Genomic DNA, 19115 nt, shown 5'->3' with positions numbered 1-19115 from the left:
ATGAAAGAAACAAGAAGAAAAAAGCTACAGGAAACATGTGAGTGAGTGTGTGTGTGTGTGTGTGTGTGTGTGTGTGTAATATGTCGTAACCTATCATCTTCAAATGCCAGCTTGTAAAGGGAAAGGGGAAAAGTAAAGGTGGGAGGGGGAACACATGAATATAATAACATCAGAAAAATCTGACAGCTCTCACGTTTACAATAATCAAGGTTAACCTTAGCAGTAATTAATATGAGCATTGAAATGAAGGCCACAGTGTACATTTAAAAACCTAGCTCATGAATGACCAATTCACAATGTGTCTATTCTGCCAAAGCATCATTATTTCCCCTAATAAAACTAAGAAAAATGTAAGGATATAAGTCAACATTTAATAGAAAAGGTTCTGGCAAAGCTCAATAACAATGTGCTATAAAACACCTGATGATTACCCTGTGAATCTAACAAGGCCTTCAAAAATAAAGAAAGCTCAAGAAACTGCTACTGCCTGTATAGTCCTAAACTTACAAAGACACAATACTAAATGAAATGTTTGACCCAGGCTTCCTGGAACAGAAAAGAGCAGTGAGTAAAAACTCAGGAGAACTGAATTGAGTACAAATTTTAGTTAGCAATAATATATTGGTATTTGTTCTTTATTTGTAACAAATTTACCATACTGATACAAGATGTTAATAATATAGGAAAGTAGATATAGCATGTATAGAACTTCAGAAAAACAGATATCTTTTTTTATGAATTGAAAATTGCTCTGAAATACCTAGGTATTCCTTGATAGGATATCATAGGAGGAACTCCTCACCCCTGTGGGTTATTTTTCCCTAAGCTCAAAATGCCACTTAATATTAGGAGAGCTAAGTAAAAGATACATGAGCATTCTATGTGTTATTGTCTCCATTTTTTATAAATATAAATATTTCCCTCTTTCAAATGATCAAATGAATTAAAAATAAATAAAGGTTTTGAACTAAGACATGAGAACCAACAAAAGGAGGTACAGTGATTTCGTGTGTCAAAGCTAACTTTTGGGTGAAAAGGTCATTCCCCAAATCAGATGCTCTTTCTTAAGTGCTGACAGAGTCTTTGAAAAGGGAAAATCTCACATGTAGCTTAGTTACTAGTGGCTGAAACTGATAGGAAAATGTTTACTTGGAATAAAATAAAAATTTTGCCATGATGTAAAGCACAGATTTAGTTTAGTCAGTTATTTCTAAAGAGATTTTTAAAGTATCACTGTCTGAGAAGTACTCAAATAAAACCATCTTCAGGTATTTATTCTGAATCTTTATAAAGAAAAGAAGTATAGAATGAATAACTTTTAGAGCTCACCCTTCCCCCTCAAGAAAATAGTGAAACACAAGTATTGTCATTCTCAAATCAACAAATGAGATCTGAATGTTGATATCCTTATAATCGATGAATATTCAAAAGAAGCTAAGTGATTCTCTCTTTCAGTATAAATACCAATTACAGTTTTTTCATTGTTCTTCAAAAGAATGAATTTCCAAAGCTTATCCATTATCTTTTCCTGAATTATAGACCACTTTTAGGAAATTCATTTCACAACATGTATATTTAGAGAAACCCAAGAGTTTGGGGGAAGAAATACAGAGTTAGATTTTTAAAAATTGCATGTGACCAAAATAATCCTTCATGATTTGACTGAGAAAGGAAAAAAATAAGAAAAAAATGTGTTGAGTGTTTTCAAGACAACAGGGACTAGATACTATTATTGCTGATCCATCTCCTAAAATTGAATATGAACTTGCATAGGTAAATGCAAGTTCATTTACCTACATCAAGCAAGAACATTTTGATCTAATTGAATTGAAATTGCTTGCTCTCCATAAGGAGAGCAAAGAGAGCCTGTACTTCAATGCATACTGTACTCTCTGTCACTAAAATTCATAATGTGCTCCTTCTAGACTGAAGAATAATGAGAAAAATTGGACTGGAGCCATGTGGTCTATCAATCACTATCTTCTCACCACTATGATCCCAATCAGTATTATTACATATGTTTGATATAGCACAAAGGTATGTCTTTGGTAAGAAAAATAAAGACAAGTTTCTTTGTTCTACAAATATTACATACTCTTTCATAAAATGGTTACTGTCTGCTTACCTAACAGGTATTAAATGATAGAATGGAATGAATGAAAAGTTCATGTTAGTAAAAAGCTTTGAAGTCTCCTGTTCCATTCAAGTTGGTATCTTTCATCATTTGATTTTCCAACCGATGTTTAAATAAGGTTTTGCTTTTCTTATTTGTATAAAGAGATAACTAACTTCACAGTTTAGGGATTTTTGTTTCTTTAGGTTGCTAAACTATTCCCAAATTTTATATTTGCCAATTTTTATTAGAGTATAGATAACTTAAAAAATCTCTACATAAAAATCAAGAAAACAACTTCATTTGCAATAAACTCAAGAAAAAAATTCTAGGAATTTACCTAACCAAAGCTGTAAAGGACATATTCATTGAAAACTATAAAATCCTAAAGAAAGAAATCAACCAGGACACCAGGAAATGGAAAGGCTTTCCACGTTCTTGGATAGACAGGATCAATATTGTGAATATGGCCATACTGCCAAAAATGCTATACAAATTCAATGCAATTCCCATTAAAATCCCAATGACATTCTTTACTGAAATACAGAAAACAATCCAAAAATTCATATGGAACAGCAAAAGATCTAGAATAGCCAAAGCAATTCTAGGCAAAAGAAGTAATGCAGGAGGTATCACAATATCAGATTTCAAGCTCTACTAAATAGCCATAGTATCAAAGACAGCTTGGTACTCCCAGAAATTAGACCTAAAGACCAATGTAATAGATTAGATAACTCAGAAATAAAACCACATACTTACAGTCGGCTGATATTTGACAAAGAAGCCAAACAGTGGGGGGGGGGGAGGGGAACACAGCCTCTTCAAATATTGGTGCTGGGAAAACTGAGCAGCCACATGCAGAAAATTAAAAGTGAATCCCAGCTTGTCACTATGCACTAACATCAACTCGAAATGGATTAAAGACCTCAACATCAAACCTGAAACTCTGAAACTACTGCAGGACAGAGTAGGAGAACACTAGAACTTATAGGCACAAGCAGGAACTTCCTGAACAGAGTCACAACAAATTGGAGAGAGACTCGACACACGGGACTACCTTCAAAGTTTCTGCACTACTAAAGACATAGCTTCCAAACTAGAAAGACAGCCAACCAATCTGGAGAAGATATTTACCAGCAATATATCAGACAAAGGCCTAATATCCATTATATACAGGGAACTCAAGACAATCCTTCCCAAATCTAACAAACCAATCATTAAATGGGCAAGGGAGCTAAAGAGAGACTTCCCAGAAGAGATAAAAATGGCAAAGAAACAAATGAGGAAATGTTCATCATCCCTGGCCATAAAGGAAATGCAAATAAAAACAACTCTGAGATACCACCTTACCCCAGTCAGAATGGTCTAAATCCTAAATTCAGACAGTGACAAATGCTGGTGGGGATGTGGAGAAAGAGGAACCCTACTGCATTGCTGGTGGGAATGTACACTTATACAACCACTTTGGAAAGCAGTCTATAATCCAGTCATACCACTCCTAGGCATCTACCCTGAACAACAAGATCTATGATGCAAGGACACATGTATGTGTCATGTTCATTGCAGCACTGTTCACAATAGCCAAGATATGGAAACATCCCAGATGCCCCTCTACAGATGAATGGATCCAAAAATTGTGCTACCTATATACAATGAGTATTACACAGCCATTAGAAAGGACAAAATAATGGCAATCACAAGGAAATGGATGGGACTAGAACAAATCATGTTAGCAAGATAAGCCAAGCTCAGAGAGACATGGCCTTCCTGATATGTAGGTGTTAAATTCAAAATGCAATGAGATATGATAAACTAAACAGAACTCAAGAAACAAAGGACCTCTTAATTTGTCACATCACTTTTAGATGACTCTCTGTTCTTGACCCCACATATGGTATATACATTTGCACATAAGAGGGAAGCTAGGAGGAGGGCACAGAATCAGAGGAAAATGGGTGGGAAAAAACAAGCTAGTGCCAGTTACTAAAGAATCAGAGGTAGGTGGATGGAGATCTAAGGCAAGTCTAGGATAAAATTATCTGAAAACAGACTGAAAGCAAGGGGTTAGAGCTGTGGTACAAATGACAGCAGTTCAAGGTCTAATATCACCAAAGGAAAAATAACTTTCCAGTAACTCGACAACAGTCATATAAGCCAATTATATTGCTCAAGAAAAATATTTTTGGTGTGTTTATAAAAGTAATTATCACAAATGACTCACTAGCCAATCAGTATTATCTCTTTAAGGGATAAATTCATAATGTTATCTATCTTACCCATACATTAGCTGTAAACTCCATTGCAAATATATCATTTGTAAAAAAAAAATATGTATACTTAAAAATAGCAGTATCAATGGCATAGGAAGACCATATATGATCATTGGAATGTTAACAAAATATTATCCTTGTTTAGAAAATAGAAATAAATGGCGAACCCTACCTACGCAATGTGAATTTCTACTATAGAATTTGCATCTTTTATAAGAACAATATTTTATTAATTTTATTAGTAATAAATATTAATTTTACTATTTTTAGTTTTAATTTTGTAATTCAATTAATTTTTAATTTGCATTTTGTCAATCTAAAGTCACTTTCTTTCCTAATTTTCAAACAGCCAAAAGAACACTGAAAGTTTAAACAGTGGGATTATTCAAAGAAAGGATTTTCAAAGTATATTCAAAGAAAGTCAAAAAGTATGAATGTTGGCTCCATTTAATATATTCCAACAAACATGTATTGAGCATCATCTGATGAATATCCAATGTGCAGAGTTGATGGCGCTGTGCTGACACCAATTCTCTCATATCTACATGACATGTAATCTGGTCTGACAGTGATTAGGGAAAATTTCAAGCTCTGTTTACTGTTACCTCATCTTGAGAAATGAGAAAAGGAAAGGATCAGCCATTTTTGTGTGTGGAATGTCCAAATTAATACCCTTCATGATTGTCTCATTTATGGAAGAGAAGTCTATGCTTGTGTGTAGACTTGTTGTTTTTAATGATTTTGTGTGTGTCACTGAGATTTGACAATGGAGTTGTTTTGATTTGGAGTCCTAAATTAAGAAATTCAAGGGAAGGGAAGAAAACAGTGGAAGAATAAATAAATATGATAATTACAAGTCAGGTAATCTTCAGAGGACTCAAAATTCACTGAAAAAGATAGACTAGCAAAGTGACCTTCGGAAAAACTGGGGTCATACCTAGAAACTGCCATTCCATTTCTATAGTAAAACACCAAGTAGTTTGACTTCAGCATAAAGGTCTTTTCAGTCCTTGAAGGAATAAATGTTCAAATCTATTTTAAATAGTAATACATTTCTGTTTTAAATAATACATAGAAATAGATTAATTTCCTTTGTATTTAATGTAACTTAAGTTTATTTAATGCAATTTAGCTAAGGTATACATTTAATGCCCTGTTTTTGTTTAGAAGGTAGGAAGTCTCATCCTGAAACTAGTCTCAGAATCCTCCACAATTCTCTTCTAACAGCAGCATCTCATCTCTTCATCTCTAAACGGTGGCATTACATCTGCACTAAATCATAGCACTTATCCTTTCTCACTTTACCCACATGTTGTTGCCATGCCCCATGCTTAATAGATGTCATTATACTACATCATCTACTCCAAAATCTTCAATTCTGTCTGTGTATGATCATGGACAAAGTAATGGAGAACTCAGTGTTTTGTTCTTTTTTATATATCCATTGTTGTTGGTGCCAGTCCCAGGGCTTGCACAGCCCTGCTGTTGTTCCTGGGTTTTACTGATGAAGATTAACACTACCATTTGAGTCCAAGCTCCACTTCCCATTTTTTGGTGGTTAGTTGGAGGGAAGGGTCTCATGCTTTTCTGTGATCCTCAGATTTCAGCCTCCTGAGTAGTTGAGGTGACAGATGTGAGCCACTGTTGCCTGGCAGAACTCAGGCTTTAAGTAAAATAAAGAGTAATTTTCCATTTGGCTTGATCATTGCCACTTTGGTTTCTCATTACTCATTACCCATGTTTCTTTGGGCCTGGCTTACTTCACTTAATATAATTTGCTCCAAGTCTTTCTGCTTCCTAACAAATGGGGCAGTGTCATTCTTTCTGATGGAGGCATAGAATTCCATTGTGTGTGTGTGTGTGTGTGTGTGTGTGTGTGTGTGTGTGTGTGTGTGTGTGTGTGTGTGTGTGTGTGTGTATATATATATATATATATGTATATATATATATATATATACCACATTTTCTTGATCCATTCATCTACTGAGGGGCATCTGGGTTGGTTCCATATCTTAGCTATAGTAAATAATGCTGCAATAAACATAGTTGTGCTGGTAGCTTTAGTATGGTCTTGTTTGTGATCATTCGGGTAAATGCCCAAAAGTGGGATTTCTGGGTCATAGGGGAGCTCTATGTGTTGTCTTTTGAGGAACCTCCATACTACTTTCCAAAGTGGTTGAACAAGTTTACACTCCCACCAACAATGCAGTAGGGTTCCCTTCTGTCCACATCCCCTCCAGCATCTGTTGTTATTAGAGTTCTTGATTATAGCCAGTCTAACTGGGGTGATGTGGTATCTCAGTGTTGTTTTGATTTGCACTTCTAAACCAAGATGAGTTAAACCATCTTAACAGGTTCATATCAAGCATTGGAATAGAAACAACAATAAGAGACCTCCCATCTAAAAAAAGCCCAGACAAGATGGGTTTACAGCGGAATTTTACAAGGCCTTCAAAGCAGAGCTCACACCAATACTCCTCCAACTCTTCAATGAAATTGAAAGTGAAAGTTCACTGCCCAACTCATTCTATGAAGCCATTATAACCCTCATCCCAAAACCAGGCAGGGACTCAACAAAGAAAGAGCACTATAGACCTATTTCTTTGATGAATATTGATGAAAAACTTCTCAACAAAATTTTGGCCAATCAACTTCAACAATTCATCCCAAAAATCAATTTTATTTTTTTTTTAAAGTACTGTCTTAGTTTCTTTGGGATCAGGAAAGGTTAATTTAGATTAATTACTGTACACTATAGCTATAGATATACAGTTATCTCCATCATCAGCTGACTCTAAATGTTAGAAGAATGGCCTAAATTTTGAGTTATATTCATGTTATAAAGAGTACATAAGAATTACTTACAGGGAGTTGTATAGATAGTTGGATAGGTGGACAAAGTAGTTTCTTAAATCTTAAGAAGCAGCATGTTAGATACAGAGAAAAATGTATGGAAAAAAATCTGTCAACTGAACAAAATGTACAGTTCTAAGTAAATATTGTGAAAGCTTACCAAGTTTAATAATCAAGACATGTCTCTTTTTCACTTTACCCAAGATAGTAAGCTAAGATTTATTTCACTAAGGGGTGCTTGAAAATATTTTTGGAAACTAATAAGACAATCAATCCTATTCTTTGTCCTGTCTAACTTAATTTTACAGAATGATATCTAAGAATTACTTTTAGGAAAAATTATTTAGTAATAGTAAAAGATTGACTTCTCTTGACTCTAATATTGTAGATTTTATTTTGGTCACAAATTTTATTTAGCTTTGATTTTGTCTCAGTGTAAAAGTTGTTTGTATTTATTTTTAATTATGTCCCAAAATTTGAAGGAAAGCCATTTATGCCTTCGATATTATAATAGCCTTATTTTCATGACCTCTGATATTTTTTTCTGAATCACGCATGAAGTAATTTTAGAAGGCATTTCCATTACTTAGCCAAAAACCAGAAAATCAAAAAGTTATCAAATACATTTTGTGAGAGTGTTTATTGTCTGTGCGGAGCACTGTGATGCTTTGTTGCTCTCCATTACAGCATCATTCCAGTGGACTGCTGCGGGCTCAGGAGGCAGCATGGTGAGAAGTCAGGTTGAAAAGATGCTTGGTTTCTAGCCTCAACATTAGACGTTTTGACTTGAGATCATAGCACTCTGCTCCATCTACACTGTTTTCTCTACCTCACTTTTGTTCTTCTTAAATAAATAACATCTTCATGGTTGGTGATAAAGAGTAAGTGATGTCAAAACACCCACCATCGAACCTGTGTCCTGAACAAGTTTCTTCATTCACTAAGTGGTTAACTTAGATAATAGCTTTTTTCATAGGCACACACACACACACACACACACACACACACACACACAAACACACACACACACACACAAACACACACACAAACACACACACACAAATACACACACAAAATTTCCAGTGAAGTAACATAGCATATGGGCACATAATAAATATGTATGTTTGTATAGATCTAGACTAAGAATAATACTTGAAATTATAAGATGAAAAAGAAATCATTAATATCAGAGAATCTCAATTTATAGTTGCTTTTGTGTAGACAAGTTTCCATACTCATATTTAGCACATGTTTAAACATTCTACCTCTTTCTAGCATATAAACTTAATCACATGTTCACTTATGATTATTACTATTGGGGTCAGGAAAGATTCTGCTGGATGTCTGGACAAAAGAGTGAAGATAAATGATCTGTTAAAGTTTAGGTAGAAATATTTACTTATTTTCTTTCTTTTTTGTTGATTTTCAGTACTGGGATTCGATCTCAGGACCTTGTACTTGCTAGAGAGGCATTATACCCCTTCAATCACACCCCAGCCCTTTTTGTCCCAGTTATTTTTCAGATAGGTTCTTGCATTTTTCCCCTGGGAAGATCTCAGAGTATAATTTTCCTAAATACTCCTCCTGCTTATCTAAGATTAGGGATTCATACCATCATACCCACCTTATTTATAGATAGGAGAGTCTTGCTTACTTTTTCCTAGACCTAGCTTTGAACCCTTCCTGAATAGTTTAAATTACAGATGTGAGAGACCCCAATCATCCTGAAATATTTTCTTTCTGGAACAAAAAAATAGCAAGTTTTATTCACTTATCATTTGTTTATCTATCAAATAATTATTAAATTCCTATTATTTGCTAGACATTATTCTAGTTATATGAAAGTACATCAGTGAATGAAACTGATAGTTAACTTTGATCCATAATGTAAACTTCCAGAGAGAATAACAAACAATAGCTATTAAATACAATAATGTAGATAAACAGAATGTGAGATAAAGGCAATTAAAAAGCATAAATCAGGGAAAGAAAGGCTACCTTGTTAACAATTCAGTTGTAATGCTAAATGAAGTGATTAAAGTAGAACCCATTGATAAGATTTCTATAACAACATTAAGGAGGTGAAGGAATATCATAATACAGATGTGGGAAAATCTACTCCAGACCTGTGGGAGTAGACAGAAAAGATCCCAGAGCATGCTGGGAGAAACCTCTGTAGGAAAAGGTATTAAAAGAATGACAGAAGGTAAAAGAGGCCAGATCATATAGGTTCTAGGGTCTTTTTGTCAGACTTTGGCTTTGCTCAGAGTGAAATTGAGAAGCATTGCAGCAGTTTGAATGAAGTCACATGAAAAGGCTTAGATGACAAAAGAGCTACTCTGATAATGTACCATAAAGGACCATAAGTAGACAGTAAAATCTGGGTGCTAGAGAAGAAAGAAATTGCTGAAAACTAGGCCATCACTGATGAGCTTAGATGAATTTAGCCATAGTGAGGGGATGAGAAGTGATTGAATTTCAGGCACATTCCTTGTGTAAAGCCAACACATTTTCCTCAAGTTTGGATGCAGAATGCATGAGGAAGAGGAATCAAAAGACCCTTAGGTTTCTGTCCTGAGCCACTCATTTCCATAAAGCAGGCAACAGAAATTTGGAAGGTGAATGATAAGAGCGGTTTTAGAGAAATGTTGGAAGCTTAATCAGAGAAGTAAAGTTCATTTTCAAGTGAAGGCTGTTGGATACATATAAATTCATTGAGGAAGGAGTTGTGGGATATATAGATTTTGAGTGTATTAGACTGGAGATATTATTATAACACCAGTCAGTATAGTGTCAGCAGTATAGACATAGAAAGGCATAGCAGAAATGGTTCTTTGCATGTCATTACTTGACAATTACTCCATAATATTATGGGATATCTACAAAGCATGCCAAGTTACCAGGTGAACCAGTATAGATGGCTCCAGGAGGGCTTTTTTTTATGGGATCAAATAAACTAGTTTTGAGTTTTCATAAGCAAGATCAGTCACAAAGAGGAAGTCTGTAGCAAGTTGCGGTGATATGAGTTTATTCATCTTAGCTTTGGCACATTTTTAGGATAGATATGAATGGTAATAAGAAGACAGTCTGATTTATTAGCTGATTTCCATCAAATGGATATAATTCTCAAATAATCTGCAAGAAAATTTTACAGAAGTAACTTGTTTTTGCATGACAGCAAACAGCTGAATTCACTGAGTTTCTTAGTCCCTTGCAAAAGTTTTGTAACGAATGTAACAGAAAGGCATGCATGCTATGGCCTAGATGGGAACTCATCATTTATGCCAATGTTATTTTCTTTGGTAAAATTTTTATGAATTGAAATTTCATCTTTAAAGAGCAAGAGGGTATCGATGGCTCATCCCAATGAGTTCTGTCTTCATTTAATAGTGCCTCAAAGTAGAGATTTTGACTTCCATAAAAGTGTTGAAGTCATTGAAGTCTAAGGGAATTAGCCATGTATTTTTTCCAGAATTTTACGAAAGTCTTATGTTGACTATCAGGAAAGAGAGGGTGAGAGGAAAAAAGGAAGAGAGAGGAAAAAAGGAAGAGAGAGGGAAAAAGGAAGAGAGAGAGAAAGAGGAGAGAGAGAGAGGAGAGAGAGAGAGAGGATGTTTTTAGACCTATGACGATTTCAATAAAAGAAACAAAAAGTACAGCAGAAAAGTTAGAGCCAAATGATTGAAGGCACTGTGCTGACAGATTTGGAATAATGTGATTGAAAAATAGATATATCTTATAAATGAATTGAGATTTTTTAATAAAAGGGGGCGATTTTTAAAATATATATCTACCTCAATTCACCAATTCTTGTCCAATAGTTATCTTGTTCTTTGGTTCCAGGTAGGTGGTTTTTAGAATCCTTCCAATTTCTCACATCTGCCAGGTGCTTTTCTCCCCCTTGGCCATAGGTCATCTTTTCATCTGTTCATGTTACTCAAGTTACTGAAAGACAGAACCTTCCCTCCCCCGGGGAGCTTCTCATTAGCAGAGAGCATGCCTTTCTGCTTCTACTTTCAGTTTTGCAGGTTAGAAATAAAATAGCACTCTTTCTCAAGGTGATTAACACTGATATAATTTAGTCGAAAGTTTCTTTTTTTCCTTTACTTTGGCAAACATGTCCACCCAATTTTCAAAAGTTCCCTTTCTAGCCTGTCCAGCGGTATTCTTTTCTTCATTTCTCAGAAATTCCCGAATTTAATCATGGGGGGTTGTTAATTCGTGCTTTGAGTTTGGGTTTATATTTGTATATATACACTAATGTGGGTATCTAAGTATAATGCACGGTGTGGTTTCATCAGGAAAAACTTTCCATTCGTGGTGCTGCTCTGCAGAGATCTTTCAGCAAGCAGCTTTTCTTCATAATGACGTGTTTGTGAACTCTCCATGATGATACTCGCGTGCTGAAGTACATATATTTAATAAAAAGCAATGAAGAAATGTTCTAGGATTTGAACAACTTTATTTTCCTACTGGCAGTTGTGGAAGCTCCCAGAAGTCCTTATCACATTCAGGAATTTTTATTGGCTGATGTTAAGAAAATGGACGAGAAGAGAAAAGGAATAGGCCTGACTCATCAAAGGCAGAGGACTGATTATTGAGGAACAATAAGGGGCACAGATCTTCCTGAGGGTTTGGAGGTTGTGCCCGCGAGTTGGGACAGGAGCTGGGTTTTTATAGGAGGTCCAAGCAAGGAGGCAGAGGTGAATGAAAAAGCCACCAGGTCAAGGAAGGTGGGGGCCTTTCATTTGGGCCCACAATGGGATGTTTACAGCTGGGCTTAGGTGGATTGCCCTGCCTGCACTTCAAATGAGGTCATACATACCTGGGATTTTGCCTGGAGTCTGTGTGGGCCTGGGACAATAGAATGGGGGGGGGGTCAATCCTTCAGCTGTCCTTCCATTTCTGTGTTGTGGTTGAAATGCATTGGTAAGCTCGCTTTTACAATGTGCATTTTCTTCTATTTAAAAATGCTTCCATGTGTACAGATAGTGGGACTTGAACTCAAGGCCTTGTGTTCTTGCTTGGCTTTTTTGCTTAGGTTTGGTGCTCTACTACTTGAACCATACCTCTACTTCTAGCTTTTGGGTAATTAATTGAAAATAAGAATCTGATCAACTTTTCTGCCAATAGTGGCTTCAAATCACAATCCTCAGATTTCAACCTTCTGAGAAGCTAGGATAATAGGCATGAGGCACAACATCTAATGTTTTTGTAGTTAAATACCGACATAAAATTCACATCAAGTTAGCCATTGTAAAATGTACTTTTCAGTTGATTATATTATATTCACAAGATCATGCAATTACCTCCAAAGTTTAATATCAGAAATTTTCTTTTAGCACCTAAAGAAAGCCATGACTATTAGTAAACACAGTAAGTATTCCCTTCCTCAGACCCTGACAGTCACTACTATACTTACATGTCCATAGATTTGCCTGGTTTAGACATTTTGCATAAATGTAAATGGAGTATTCTTTGATTTACGGCTCTTTTCACTAGTGTGATGTTTTTTAGGTCCATTTGTGATATAGTATGTATCAGAATTTCATTTTTCATACCTAAATAATAATCCAATTTATAGATACACTTATTTTATTTATCCACTCAACAATTTAAGGATATTTGAGTTGTGCTCAATTTTTGGATAGTATGAATATACAATAAATATTTTTGCATGAATTTTTGTGTGGGCATGCTTGAAATATATGAAATAAGAGACTGTAAGAGAATTGAGTACATGGGAAATAAATGTATGAAAATATTAGGGGGGAGGGAAAGAGGGAGAGAAATGAGGGAGGGGGTAACGAGAAATGTAATCACCTTACTTATGTAACTGTACATCCATCACCTTGACAAAAAGTTTTTAAAATGATATTAGCTATGTGATATATATGTATTTACATATACATGTTGTTAATAAGTAGGAGTGGAATTTCTGGGTCATATACTAAAATCTATGTTTAGTTTTAATTGTTTCCTACAGCAGTTATACCTTTTCCCACCAGCAATGTGAAGGCAACAATTGCTCCACATCTTCACCAACCCTTGTTATTTTCTAATTAAATTCAGCATAGCTGGTGTTGTGGCATCTCACTATGGTTTGTATTTGCATTTCCCTAACGACCATTGGTGCTGAGCCCCTATTGTCTGCTATAGTTAGGGTATGTCCCTGGTACTTCTGTGTTGGAAAACTTAATCCTCATAGATGAGTGGTATTTGGCGGTGGCGTCTTTGGGAGGACTGAATTGGCTGTTTTGTAAAAGGAAGAGGGACTGGAGTGGGCACATTTGCTTGTTCTTGCTGTGGAAGTCCACCAGCAAAAAGACTGGCACTAGTTGTGGTCACCCAATCTTGGACATCCAGAACCAGGAGCTGAATAAACCTTTATTCTTTTCAAACCACCTTGTCGATGGTATTTAGTTATAAAACAGAAAATGAAGTAAGATGTTGGTCATTTGTATGTTTTCCTTGGAAGCATATCTATTCAGATAATTTGTTTCCAAATGAAGTTATTTATTTATTTTTCTTCTTGAGCAGAAAATATTCATTCGCTATTCTGAATACTAGATCCTATCATATATATGATATGCAAAGCATAACTTTGTGCCATTTTGTTGTTTCCATTTTCTTTCCACTTGCTTATACATCTTAGTCACATAAGTGTTTTTAATTTAAGTCAATTTTATCTAGTTTTAAATTGCCCTGTCTTTAAGTTTTTATCTAGGAATTCATTGATGAATCCAGTATCATGAGAAGTTTTTAATACGTGTGTATGTGTGTATACATTTACTTGCAAAGTAGTCATTATTCTTCAAAGGTAGAACTGATAGGCTGGAGGGGAGAGAGAGAGAAACAGAGATGAGACAGAGACAGAGAGATAGAGACAGGGAGATGTTGAGAGCTCAAAAATGGACACAAATTTTAAAGCAATCTGATGCATACAAAGACACCAAACCGGGAAGAAAAGTTTGTTAACAAATGGTACTATACCAATAGGCATAGAGACATTTTAAAACTGAGTATCAGTCTATCTCACTTTATACATAAAGTGAATCAAGTTGGATCATTGCCCTAAATGTAAAAGCTAGGATTATGAAGTTTTAGAGGAAAACATAAGATAATATCATGTCCTAGGATAGCCCGAGTTAACAAAACAAGTAAAAAATAGATGGAAATTACATTTCATCATAACTTTTCTCAGTAAAACCATTAAAGAATTAACATTAAAAACACATATTTTGGGAGAAAATGTCTGCAAAATATCTACATGATCAAGAATTGTACTACACCCCCCCCCACAGACACACATATACACACGGCCCTTAGTATTATGTTATTAGAAATGGATAAGGAATTAGACCATTATCTTAGTCTCTTTTCTGTTGCTTATAACACTATGCCTTAGACTGGAGAGAAGTCTTTTGGCTCACAATTGTGGTCCATTGGCTTATAATTCTGGCCCAAGGTCAAGGGGCTCTATCTGCTGGTAAAGGCTCAGAGTCATATGACCAAGAGATAGGGAGCATGTGTGAGTTCTTGAGTTTCTCCTCTCTCTCCCTCCCTCTTCCCCCCTCACTCTTTTTCTTTTCCTTCCTCCCTCTCCCCCTTTCTCTCTCTGTTTCTCTCTCTCTGTCTCCCTCTCTCTTTCCCTCTCTCCCCCCCTTGTAAAGTTACCAGGATTCAGTTGCCAGAACACTGTCATGATGACTATCTAAAGGCTCCATTTCCAAAACATTACAATCAAAGTGAAGTTTCTACTTCATCCATCATAAGAATGAAACTGTAACATTAGTTTCAAAATTTTAACCACAGTAGTCATTCATTTTGGCCAAATAACATGTGAAAAACCATGGAATATATAACTAGCCATCAAAGAAGTATTAAAACCATAATGATATTCCTCTACACCTCTGTTAGAATGACAATCCTGGACAATGACCACATTTTAAAACTTATAAATTAATACAACTATTTGGGAAAAATCTGAAAATTAATGATAAAACTAGAGCTGAGCACCAGTGGCTTACGCATATAAACCTAACTACTTAGGAGGCTGAGATCTGAAGATTGTGGTTCTAAAGTAATCGGTGCAGGGAAGACCATGAAATTTTGATCTCCAATGAATAACCAAAAAAAAACAAAAGTGGAGTTTGGATAAAGCAGTAGGACACTAGCCTTGAGTACAAAAAGCTTAGGGATAGCCCCTACACCCTGAGTTCTAGCCCCAGTATTGGCACATACATAAAAAGAATTATAAAACTAAGTTTATGTCTTCCCTAAGACCCAGCTATTATTAAAATATTTACTGTATAAAATGGAGTTGTATTTTCACAAAAAGTTTTGTATAAGAACAATCTTAACATCTTAACAGCTCTAGTCAAAGGGGCCAAACACTGGAAATGGTCTAAGAGTCCACCAATAAGAAACAAAATAAACAAACAATGGTATATTTATATAATAGAATAGCATTATCAATGAAGCAGAAACCAACTGCTCATTGAAAAAGAAGTACAAATGGACCTCTAACAACATGCTAATGGAAATAAGTAATATATAAAAAAGTGCATACCAGTAAGTCTTGCGGTGAATTTGTAAAAAAATGAATACTTCCTCCTTTTGTACAATTTATTGTGTGTGCATCTTACACAAAACTAAAAAAATTGAAATCTACTTAATGAACACCTTTAATAAGATGACTCATTTAAAATCATTTAGAGAAGAGTGTATAGGTATCTACAGTACTAAACTGAGAAAGATGAGACAGATTAAAAATGAATAGAAAGAAGCAGGTAGAGTAAAATCATAATTGGAAGTAAGTCACAAGTAAATGTTCTCTCTAGAAGTCTTCAGCTAATATTTGAATATTTTTATAGACTACCTGAATGCTGAACATTAACTATAATATATCTTTAACTTTAATTAAAGGTAATTTTTTTTGGGGGGGGGTCTGGTCGTGGGGCCTGAACTCTGGGCCTGGGCGCTGTCCCTCAGCTCTTCAGCTCAAGGCTAGCACTCTACCACTTGAGCCACAGTGCCACTTCCTGCTTTTTTCTTTTTGCTTATGTGGTGCTGAGGAATCGAACCCAGGGCCTCAGGCATGCAAGGCAAGCACTCTACCACCGAGCCATCTTCCCAGCCCCGGTAAATTTTTTATATTCTCAGAATGAATTGTTATTTCAAAAAAAAAGTTCCAAAAGTAAATGAGAAGGAATCTTCTGTGGTCTGTCTTCTGACAGAAAATCCAGCCCACGCATGACATCCTTCAAATTGTTTGAAGATGGTTAGTGAAGTACTAGCACCTATGAAAATATATTTACTCTGTGTGTGTGTGTGTGTGTGTGTGTGTGTGTGTGTGTGTGTGTGTGTGTGTGTGTGTGTGTGTGTGTGTTGCTCCTGGGGCTTGCCCTCAAGTCCTGGGTACTATTCTTGAGCTTATTCTGTTCAAGGCTAGTATTCTAACAGCTGAGTCACAGCTCCACTTCTGGCTCTTTGGTGTTTAAATGGAGACGAGTCCCTCAGACTTTCCTCCCAGGCTGGCTACAAACAACGATCCTCAGATCTCAGCCTTCTGAATGGCTAGAAATACAGCGGTAAGCCACTGACACTCTGCCTATATTTACATTTTTTAAAGGTGTCTCAGGATTCTAGACCCATCTGTATTCAGATTTCTAGCCCTCATTCATAGCTTCCCACCAAAGAAAATCTGCACAGTAGCACTGACAAGTCTGCCTACATTATTAATAACTTACATATGTAAGAAATTTCAGCTAAATCTTGTCTTTTGGTCTTAGTCTGTCATAGCATCCCTAAATATAACAGACAGCGAGAATGGATATCCCTAGATGTATATGTTTTAATGGCATTTCAGTAGTCTTAGTCTTAGATTATGGGGAAGTATTTCTTATTTTACTCAACAGGACATGAGACTGGTAGATGTGAGTTGAAGTGCGTGTACAAAAAACTGAAAACACTTTGGATACAGCTAAAATCCAACAGATGGCAGTGAAATACAGAAATTCACTGAATCTTGAGTCTGTATATCATTGCTGTTTGTGGTAAGCTGCTAGTTTTTTGCCAACTAGAAACTCCCATTAAACTGCAGAATCTAGAATCCAGGTTCATATTACATTTTTTAAATATTGTGAGACCTTGGCAAAGAACTAGCTCCAACCTTACTGCATCCCTGGGGAAACCATGACTTTGTGCAATGAAAGGACTTACTGGAGGCTACGTAAGCCTAAGTCTGTGGTAAGTCCAAATGTGGAATCTATACGATCTAATGGTGTTTGTATGAGTCCTAAATCTATCTCACAGCTGGGTGTTTCTTGAAAGATTGGAGTTGTTTGTAAATAAAACCACAAGGAGTAGAAAAGAGGTGCAGAATGAATGTAGGCATGGCCAAGGTAAGCCATGAAAGGTCCCTCAGCTGTATCAAGCAACAAGAAGCTCAGTGAAAGGACAGATCATGATGAAATGGAGTTTAGCACTGCTTTCGCATTATTATCATCATTTGCAGGGTTTTTACAAAACAAGGATACACCAATAGTCTACCTCCTACAATGCCCAGACATGCTGATTTAATTTTTCTTTAAAACTGGAATTTGAAAAAACCCCTAAAATGCTTTTAATAGGTATCCTAGATTCTGAACTTGTGTCTCATAGTAAAGATAATAAATATTTGACTTGGTGTTTGTTTTGTGTTCTACTTACTTTTCAGCACAATGCACTAAACTACTGGGCTACTTTATTTTGATATTGATTCGTGAATTTCACTGGTAGCAATTACATAGTCACTTGAAGAAACTATAGTGATATATATACCCAAATGAGTGTATGCAAGACAGGTATACACAAATTAGTATCATCAACTTTAAAAAACAATGCAGTCATATCATAAAAGGTATTTCTGGGGGGCGCCTGTGGTCATGCCTGCAATCCCAGCTACTCAAGAGGCTGAAATCTGAGGGTCCTGGTTAAAACCAAGAGTAGGCAGGAAATTCCATGAGATTCTTATCTCCAATTAATCCTCCAAAAGCCAGAAGTGGAGCTGTGGGTCAAATGATAGAGTGCTGGCCTTTAGCACAAAAGTTCAAGGACAGAGCCCAGGTCCAGATTTTAAGCCCCAGGAATGACACACACACACACACACACACACACACACACACACACACACACACACATACACACACACACACACACACACACACAGAGGTATTTTTCTGAATAAAGTCATCATAGAATTAGTCTCTATCACACAGGTATAAGAATGATCATTAGAAAGGGAATCTTTATACCAGTTAGCTATGTCTGCACAGTAAAATCCATTAAAACTTAATGGTTTAAGACAACAACAGTTCCTTTAGTTTTTAGTTCCACAGCTCAATTTAAGTTGGTTTCAGGTAACAACCACTTCAATTCCTCCTGTGTGGGACAAGCACAGCCGCAGATTTGCTGTGGGCTGAGGGTCTAGGGTGAACAGAGCTGAGGTGACTCATCTCTGCTCTAGGTGGTCTCTAATCTGGCATGCTAGTTTGGATTTCTTTGAAGGCATGGCAAAGGCCTAAGAGACCTGGCAAAGGCACACAAGAGCTTTCAAAGCCAGATTCAGAATTGCTACATCACTACTTCTGATGCCTTCTGTTTGTCAGAATCAGTCACAAACCATCCAGATGTGATAGCCAGCTTTCTGTCACCAGGACAATATACCTGAGAAAATGAACTCAAGGAGGAAAGATTAATTTTGGCTCTGTGTTAGAGATTCCAGCCCATGATCACTCGGCCCCTTTACTGTAGGATGATACCAAAGCAGAATATCATGGAAGAGAAGGGATGTCAGAGGAAGCCACTTACCTCAGGAGCAAAGACAATGAGAAAGA

The sequence above is a fragment of the Dipodomys merriami genome, unplaced genomic scaffold (assembly GCF_024711535.1).
Source record: "Dipodomys merriami isolate MVZ:Mamm:240054 unplaced genomic scaffold, mDipMer1.0.p SCAF_4, whole genome shotgun sequence".
NCBI lineage: Eukaryota > Metazoa > Chordata > Mammalia > Rodentia > Heteromyidae > Dipodomys > Dipodomys merriami.
Note: the sequence above shows the minus strand (reverse complement) of the source record.